The sequence below is a fragment of the Amblyomma mixtum genome, chromosome 2, assembly GCF_055824585.1.
Source record: "Amblyomma mixtum isolate Tamu chromosome 2, ASM5582458v1, whole genome shotgun sequence".
In the NCBI taxonomy this organism is placed as follows: Eukaryota; Metazoa; Arthropoda; class Arachnida; order Ixodida; family Ixodidae; genus Amblyomma; species Amblyomma mixtum.
In genome coordinates, this window is record NC_143013.1 from 141,908,558 (window position 1) to 141,916,669 (window position 8,112).

The following is an 8,112-nucleotide window of genomic DNA, read 5'->3' on the forward strand; positions in this document are numbered from 1 at the left end:
GCCTCCTAGGCTGCTTTATGGATATCACCTGACGGAGCCATGCCGGTGCATTTTCGCTCACAACGCGAACACTGGACTTTCTGTTGAATGGGGACCTTTACCCTGTCGCGTTAAAATTAATTTGAAAAGCATGAAGAGTGTACAAGACAAAAGATTAATGCGCTAGCGAATAAAGGTACGAGTTATTACAAACTGACAAGAGACAAGAGATTACTTTTGTGGAAACAATGTAAATTTCACAATACCTAAAGTGGCAAAAACTCAAGCCTTGATATAACGAGCTTTTCATTCTACGCAAAACAGAACAGAAAATATCGCAACACCCGGCGAAGAAAGATAGAGGAGAATGTCTAGACGACCGAGTCGATATTCGGGAAATGAATACATGAATACATGCGCACAGCTAATGGAGCGCATGAAACGAATGCGTACCTCCATCTAGAATTGATATTCTCTGCGCTGATTGCGATCGAATCTAGGCCACGATTTCTGGTGGAAGTGGATGTTTTCTCATTTGATGCTTTCCTCTGGGCTAAGAAGATAATTTGGTTCTTTTATAGCCAAAGAAGCATGCGATCCATAGTTAAAGATACCCATGCACTAAGCAAGTTATTCGAAGAGAAAAAAATATTTTGCTGGCCATACGTGTCTGTGTCAAAACTGGGGCTTTTAAAAGTGGTAGAGGACGGTGTTCAGCTTGCACCTAATCAATCGCTTAGATTACAGTTATTTAGTTCCTTTGTTCTTGTCCACAACTCTTCCCGTTAACATCAGTGATTCAGATCATTGCAACGGTGCAGTTCTTGACAACGATAGCACTCTGTTTCACAAACGTGGAATAAAATAGATATTTAGCTGAAAATTTTTTTACTACTGAAATTTACTGATCCTTGACACACAGCGGCTTCAATAGTTATTAAATTCCCTGTGCCGCTCGTTATTTTCGAGTACCTTTCCCACACAAATCTAGAAAGCGAAGTCAAGCTTCTAGAAGCCAGACTGCAGCCCTCACGGACCACCGCTATTCACGATATTTATTCCATTAGTATTTAATAATGTTCCTATGCGGTGCCGGATAGTTTATAAAGTGTATACGGATGCGCTAAACAAACCAATAGCATAAGCCTTTGTTCAAATGCAGCCCCTCGATATTTCTTCGTCGCGAATGCCTTGGCCATATTCAGCCCATCTACTCTTTGCTCGTACCCAAACGTTGCGTCGAATCATGTTCTCTTCCTACTAATTACCATACATTGCCTGCATCTCCCGCTTTGGCCACAGACGACGGCTTTGCTGATTCCGTCGACGCCAGTCTTGCCACACCCAACGCGCCCGACTTCTTCACCTTCTGAACGAGTTTCGTTCTTTCGAAGTAGCTCAAGACCGACTCGCTCGAACGTCTATTGGGACCCACGAGATCGACACCGGTGCCCACTCGCCGCTTCGTCAACGTCCGTATCGCGTTTCAGCAGCCGAACGCCACATTATCAACACTCAGGTGGACGACATGCTTCAGTAAGGCGTAATTCAACCATGCAGTATTTTGTGGCCTCTCCTGTCGTTCTAGTGAAGAAAAAAGATGGCACAAAACGGTTTTTCGTCCATTATCCGCGCCCTAATAAAATCATCCGCAAAGTCTTTTATCCGCTGCCGCGAATTGAGACGCCCTTGCCTGGGCGCGGAATTCATCTTTAAACCTGTGATCGGGCTATTGGCATGTCCTTGTGGAGCAGACTGACCGTGCCAAGACGACTTTTGTGGCACTAGATGGGCTGTACAAATCTAACGTCATGCCTTTCGGCCTCAGTAATGCCCCAGCGACTTTCGAGGCCATGATGGACTTCATTTTACGCAACCTCAAGTGGACAACATGCCTGTGCTACTAGACGACATTGTTGTCTTCGCGCCTGATTTTGAGACGCACCTTCACCGTTTGGAGCACGTGTTTACATGTTTAACTGCAGCGGGGCTCCAACTTAATCTCAAGCAGTGTCGCTTTGGCGCCTGCCAACCGAAAATTATAGGTCACGTCGTCTCTAAGGACGGCGTGCTTTCTGCCCCAGCCAAACTTTGTGACATCGCAGAGTTCCCCAAGCCGTCGACTCTGGAGGGAATTCGCAGCTTTCTCAGCCTGTGTTCTTACTTCCGACGTTTCGTCCGAAATTTTGTTTCCATTATCGTGCCACTTACGAACCTTTTTCGGGGCGCCAAGGACCTGTCCGGTTGGTAACCTGACTGCGGCGACGCACTCATCACCTTGCGCCGGCTGCTCAGAGCGCCTCCCACTTTACGACACTTTGTCCCCACTGCTCCCACCGAAATTTACATCGTTGCCAGAGCCGTTGTCCTCGGTGCTCTCCTTACGCAACATAACCCCGGATATCCCGAGTATGTCTTTGCTTGCGTCAGACGTGCAGTGACAAACCTGGAATCCAACTACTCACTCACCCAGAAAGAAGAATGCTTGGCCATTTTTTGGACGATCGGAACGTTTCGCCCTTAACTATCAACTTTTTTGGGGGGGAGAGGGGGACGGTCAACCATCGTATTCAGATCCCTAGTGCTTAGAGCGTTAGCTCGCATACTCTTATCACTCAAGGTCGCGTTATTACGAAACACAAGGTCATTCAAGTGGGAATAGTGGGCGGCACCAATTGTACACACATTGTGGACCACCTAATTGTCGAAGAATGTTCAGTGGTATCAAACAATTTAGTGCGTTACGCAACATAAGATTACTAGTCGAATGAAAGCGTAGAGCATTATATGGATTCGCACCGATGACTGTTCCTTCCCCAAACCGTGACTTCTTGAAACACAAAGCAATCGTTTAGGCCAAACTACGTGACGTAGGACATTCGAAGTGGCGTCAAACGAATTGTCTTCTTTTGCTGGGTACATTGAAATAAAAAATAGATAACCAGATATAATGAAAAATTTGTACACCTGCCAGCAGTTCAACAGGAAAACCAGCCTTTGTCATGCGAGTGGCATGGGTTTGCATACTTTGGAAGGTCTTGTGTGAACAGGGCATATCAAAGGCAGCAAGGAGACATGTCTTACCAAAGCTTCTCTTCACCAGTTGGGAGTGGGCCGAATAAGAATTCACTTTTTGCGTCTTTGCAGGTACATGTAGTAAACGTGCGAGTTGAAAATGAAAAAAAAAAGAAATGTAGGGAAACACTAGGCTACCACCGTGAGCAAGTACGTGGGTGAAATTAAGAACATACGAACATGCTTTAAATAATTCTAAGGCGTGTAGGACTACATCCTCATTTTTGCCTTCTTGAGACGCTTAACGCGACTACCGGACAATCGTGACCATATCTAAATATCCTTTAAATGTTGTTGTTAAGGGGGCTTCAATTTGTTTTTCCAAGCCCGCTAAAAAGGTTCATTCTAATACATAGCGATGCACTAGCCTCTGCAGGCGATCTCGAGTTGAACAAATTTTCCGCCCTCAACATCTAAAATTATGCTACAAATTATAAAACTTTAAAATCGATAAAAAGTTCTGTAGAAAAATTCCTACGTATTTTTTGAAAATCTACAGTCCCTTAACTTTTTATACTTTCACTCGCTGTCGTTAAACTACCATTTTGGGGAATGGAGTAGAATAGATTTTGTATGTCAATCAAAGAGGCAAGATTTGCCCCAGATTACAGGCATTCATGAGAAAAAAAAAGAACTTTTTTTAAATAGCCACAGGAAACGGGTTGGTAACAGAAAGAGCTACAAAAATTCTTAGAGCGAACTGGGAGGGCACCTTGCCAATATCCTGCTTCGCTGACGATGGCTTGGTGAGCCATATTGTGCATTGCTGAAAAGAATGTCAGTATTTTATATTTTCCAGATCGTTCAATCCTTTTTTGGATATTAATCAAGTTCATGTTGTCACAAAGTGAAGTAGCGCTCTTTTTTAACCCCGCAGCTGTTCAATGCGTCAGCGCAAGAGCCATCGCTATTGTTTCACTCGCCTTGTCTAGATAGGTTTTTCCGGGCATAAGCACAAACCCGCATTTCTTGTCCTACACTAGCAATGCGCGTTAAATAAATTTCAGGTATTTAACAGGGGTTTTAAATATAGATACGACTTCCCGGAATGGAAATCGTCAAAAGACAATCAACCCCTTCGGATCTACAATGTCACTTCTCCGCTTTATCAGCTTAGTTGGCCATCTTCTTAAACACTGAAACCAGGCCTGTTGCTGTCTCTCTTGGCTCTGTCCAGAGCTTAGGCCCAAGGCAAAGAACACGCTTAATGTCCTCCGGAAAATTACACGTCGAAGGCAAGTAGCAGTACTGCGCTCAATATTCAACTTTTCGTCTGTATTGTTCTAGGCGCATAGTTTCGTTAAACTGGAGATTCAAATGAATCGAATCCCCCAAGACGACTTTCCTCTTGTTCACCCGGTAGCTTGCATCACATTCCTGGATAGCCGTTCTGACTACAGCAAGAAGACGGAGGCACAGCTGTAAGAGGCAAACGTGTCTCCAGACCTCTGAGCGCTTAATCTTGATCAGGTAAGCTTGACACAGGTAAGGAAGGCGTGGTGAAAACAAACACTTGGATTCCTAGCGGTACGATGCCTAAGTCCCCTGTTGAGTGTCCTTGCACGACACGTGGTCACACCAATATATTTATTTGTTTTATTTCATTCATTAACGGCAATGAGGCATTACAGTAGGGGGATTATATTCGAAGAACAAGGGTAAAAGAAGTCCTTTATACAATTAAAGCGTGGTAAAACACAAATATAGATGTAAAATATGCGACATCAGCGGAAGAAGGTTCCGGGGATGCGATGCGTGGACAAGACAAAAATACCAGAAAACGCCACCTTTAAAACGACATCGCGCCACTGAAGTTTCTGCACTGCAATGTCAATTCTATTTATCATGTCTCACATCATGTGTATATTCCTCCAGGTATTCCCCAATCGACTAGGAGTCACCACCATTTTAACATTAGGCCTTATTTTTCTAGCACTGATAATTTAATATAGAATTTTTCGCGAACTATTGACTACTGGAACTTAATCCCTAGAACAATTAGGTCACTGCTATTAAACGCCTTCCTGTCAGAAATTACTTCCATATGATTTTGTGTTTTGCTTGTTGGTGTTGTAGTGTATTGGCGCGTTTACTTTTTGGTGCTGCATCATTTTGCTGCTGCTGTGTTATTCTGCGTTCCTATTTCAATGTATCTGCTTTATTTGTTGTCAATTTTTGTTTTTAGCAATTTTTGCCTTTCATCAAGTATGCTACAATTTTTTTATCCCACTGCTGCAATAGCCCCCTAAAGGGGTTGTGTATGTACAAGTGAATAAATAAATAAATAAATAAATAAATAAAATGAAAACTTCTTCCTTGACATCGAAAGGGTGATCCTTCGTTCGGATATATACGAAGGTGCTTTCATGTATTTTTCTCAAATAATGCCAGCTTGGGAATAATATATAAAATAAGATAATAAACAATTTATGTTCCCCACTATGGTAAGTCCAAGGTGAATAAAAAAAACTTCTAAATATGTGAATTTCTTCGCTGTAACTAAAATAGCCTCACGGATTCACTACGTGTGCTCTCGGTCGAAGCACTTCCTTGTAAGCGTCATGCGCCTAATTATTCTCACAATCGACATATTTCAACATCCACACCATGTAGCCACCATATCCAAATAATTCTGCAGAGCTTTATAGTGACTATGGTAATTAATGGCTCGGCAAAAAACAGTCTTCGGCAAACATTCGAAACGATGGCGTAATGTTGCCTGTAATGTAATTATTAAATTGTAGGAACGAGAGTGGCTTCATTATGGGTACCGGGGGCACTCCGGAAATGACTGGGCATTTGCAAAAAAAAAACATTGAGAACAAGAGACTGCTGCCGGAAAGAGAGGTATTGAGTAATCCATTTGAACAAATGTTCGTCTAGACTATAAGCTGGAAGTTTTCATACGTGTAAGCGACGCGTACTGCCATAAACGCCTTTCGACAATTTAAGAAAACTCGGTGAACAATTAGCTGCCTACGAAAAGCCATAGCCAAATCATCTGTGAATTCTACCACTTGTGTAGCCAATGAAAATCCGCGACGAAGTCCATGCAGTCTGTCGTCTAGAAGACTATGCGTTTCAAGATTCTACGTTATAGAATAATAAATTACTTGCTACATTACTTTGTACGGGCAACTTGTTAGTGACAGCGCTCTATAATTCTAAAGGTTGTAGAGGTGCCCACTTATTATATACAGGGGCTACATGTGCCAACTTCCAAACACGGGGTAAAGGAGTATGGTTTAAAGATTGCTGAAATAACGGAAAAACTGACAAACCCCTGAAAATTCCTGAGAATTGCAGCCGTGATATCTCCACGCTCACATAATTTGCATTCTTTTATTTCATTTAACAATCAATGAACACGAATTATCGAAAAGGACACCTCGATCATGCGATGTACTTGAATCAGATACAAATCTTGAATATCTTGTGTGCTAATCAGGCCAGATAACGAAAAAAAGTACAGAGCAAAGCACTCCACTTTAGGCTTATCATTGTGAATAACGGTTCTATTCTTTTGTAAGGGAGGGAATGAAGCTGTCATCTGTGCCATTTCGGCGGACGTACTACCAGGACTCATTCAGGTGCGCTGCTAATTTCTGGCCGAGGTTGGAAAAGTAATCTATTTTAGACTGTTTAATACTACTTTTTATTTCAGTGATCCGAGCGAAATGTGCGGGCACGTTATTTGTCTTATAGTTAGAATATACCAGATGCTGGCGGCGAACCCCGGAACGTAACTAAGCGTTGAACCACGGTTTATTAATGGTGCGCTTATTTCACTGCACCTCCCTGGCACAAACACATCACGCAGACGGCGCAACTTTCATTAAGCAAGCTGCATCATTCCTCAATGCGCCCTCCACTACGGCGTCTCTCATAGCCTTAGTCGCTTTGGGACGTTAAACCCCATAAACCATAAACCAACCTTTTCTTTATCAAGCGTATCAGATGTTGCGGATTAAGCTTCTAACGTCGACGTGATACCCAAATAGTTCGATTTACGATAAACATGGATAAATCTTTGCAGCTTCATTGGGAGAACCAAACTGTGATGGATACATCGGCTACCAGAATGTTATGGTCCCTACTTCCACATTCACGCTATCAATTAGGTGAAAGAAAAATGCGCAGAATATAAACAACGCCGATATACAGCCTTCGCTGATTACTAGAAAGCATTTCACTCAGTGGAAACCTTAGCTGTAATGCAGGCATTGCAGAAACAGGATGTATGAGAGTGTTATGTGCGAATATTTGAAGATATCTATAACGGCTTCACAGCTACTTTAGTCCTCCGTAGAGCCAGCAATAAAATTACATTAAGAAAGGGTGTCAAGCAGGGAGGCACGATTTCGCTAATGCTATTCACCGCATGTTTACAGGGGGCATTCCGAGGCCTGAATTAGAAATAGCTGGGGATAGCAGTTAATGGAGAATACCTAAGTAATTTGCGATTGGCTGATGACATTGCCTTGCTAAGTCACTCAAGAAATTAACTGGAAATGACTGTCAATGAGTTAAAAAGGCAGAACAGAACGGTGGTTCTAGAGATTAACATGCACAAAACCAAATTAATGTTCAACAGTCTAGCAAGGAAACAGCAGTTTGCATTTGGTAGCGAGAGGCTGGAAGTAATAGGGGAACATGCCTACTTAGTGCGGGTAGTAACCATTGATCCGAATCATGAGGGGGAAATAACTAAGAAGGGTTGTTTTGTAGGCCAGTTGGTCATACATATTTCAAGAAATGTTTCGGCGCGGCAGACAAGGACAAAACTGGCGCTCTGTGGTGTTATTCTGCGTTTTGTGCTTGTCTGCCGCGCTGAAGCATTTCTTCAAATAGGAAATAACTAGAAGGATAAGAACGGGGGAAACGTATAAGGCAGGTTCTCTCAGATCATGAATGGCAGTTTAGAAATATATCCCTCAAGAGAAAAGTATACAACTGCAGTATCCTACCGGTACACACCTATGGGGCAAAAACCTGGAGGCTAACGAAAAGGATTCAGCTTAAGTTAAGGAATATGCAGCGAGCTATGGAAATAAAATG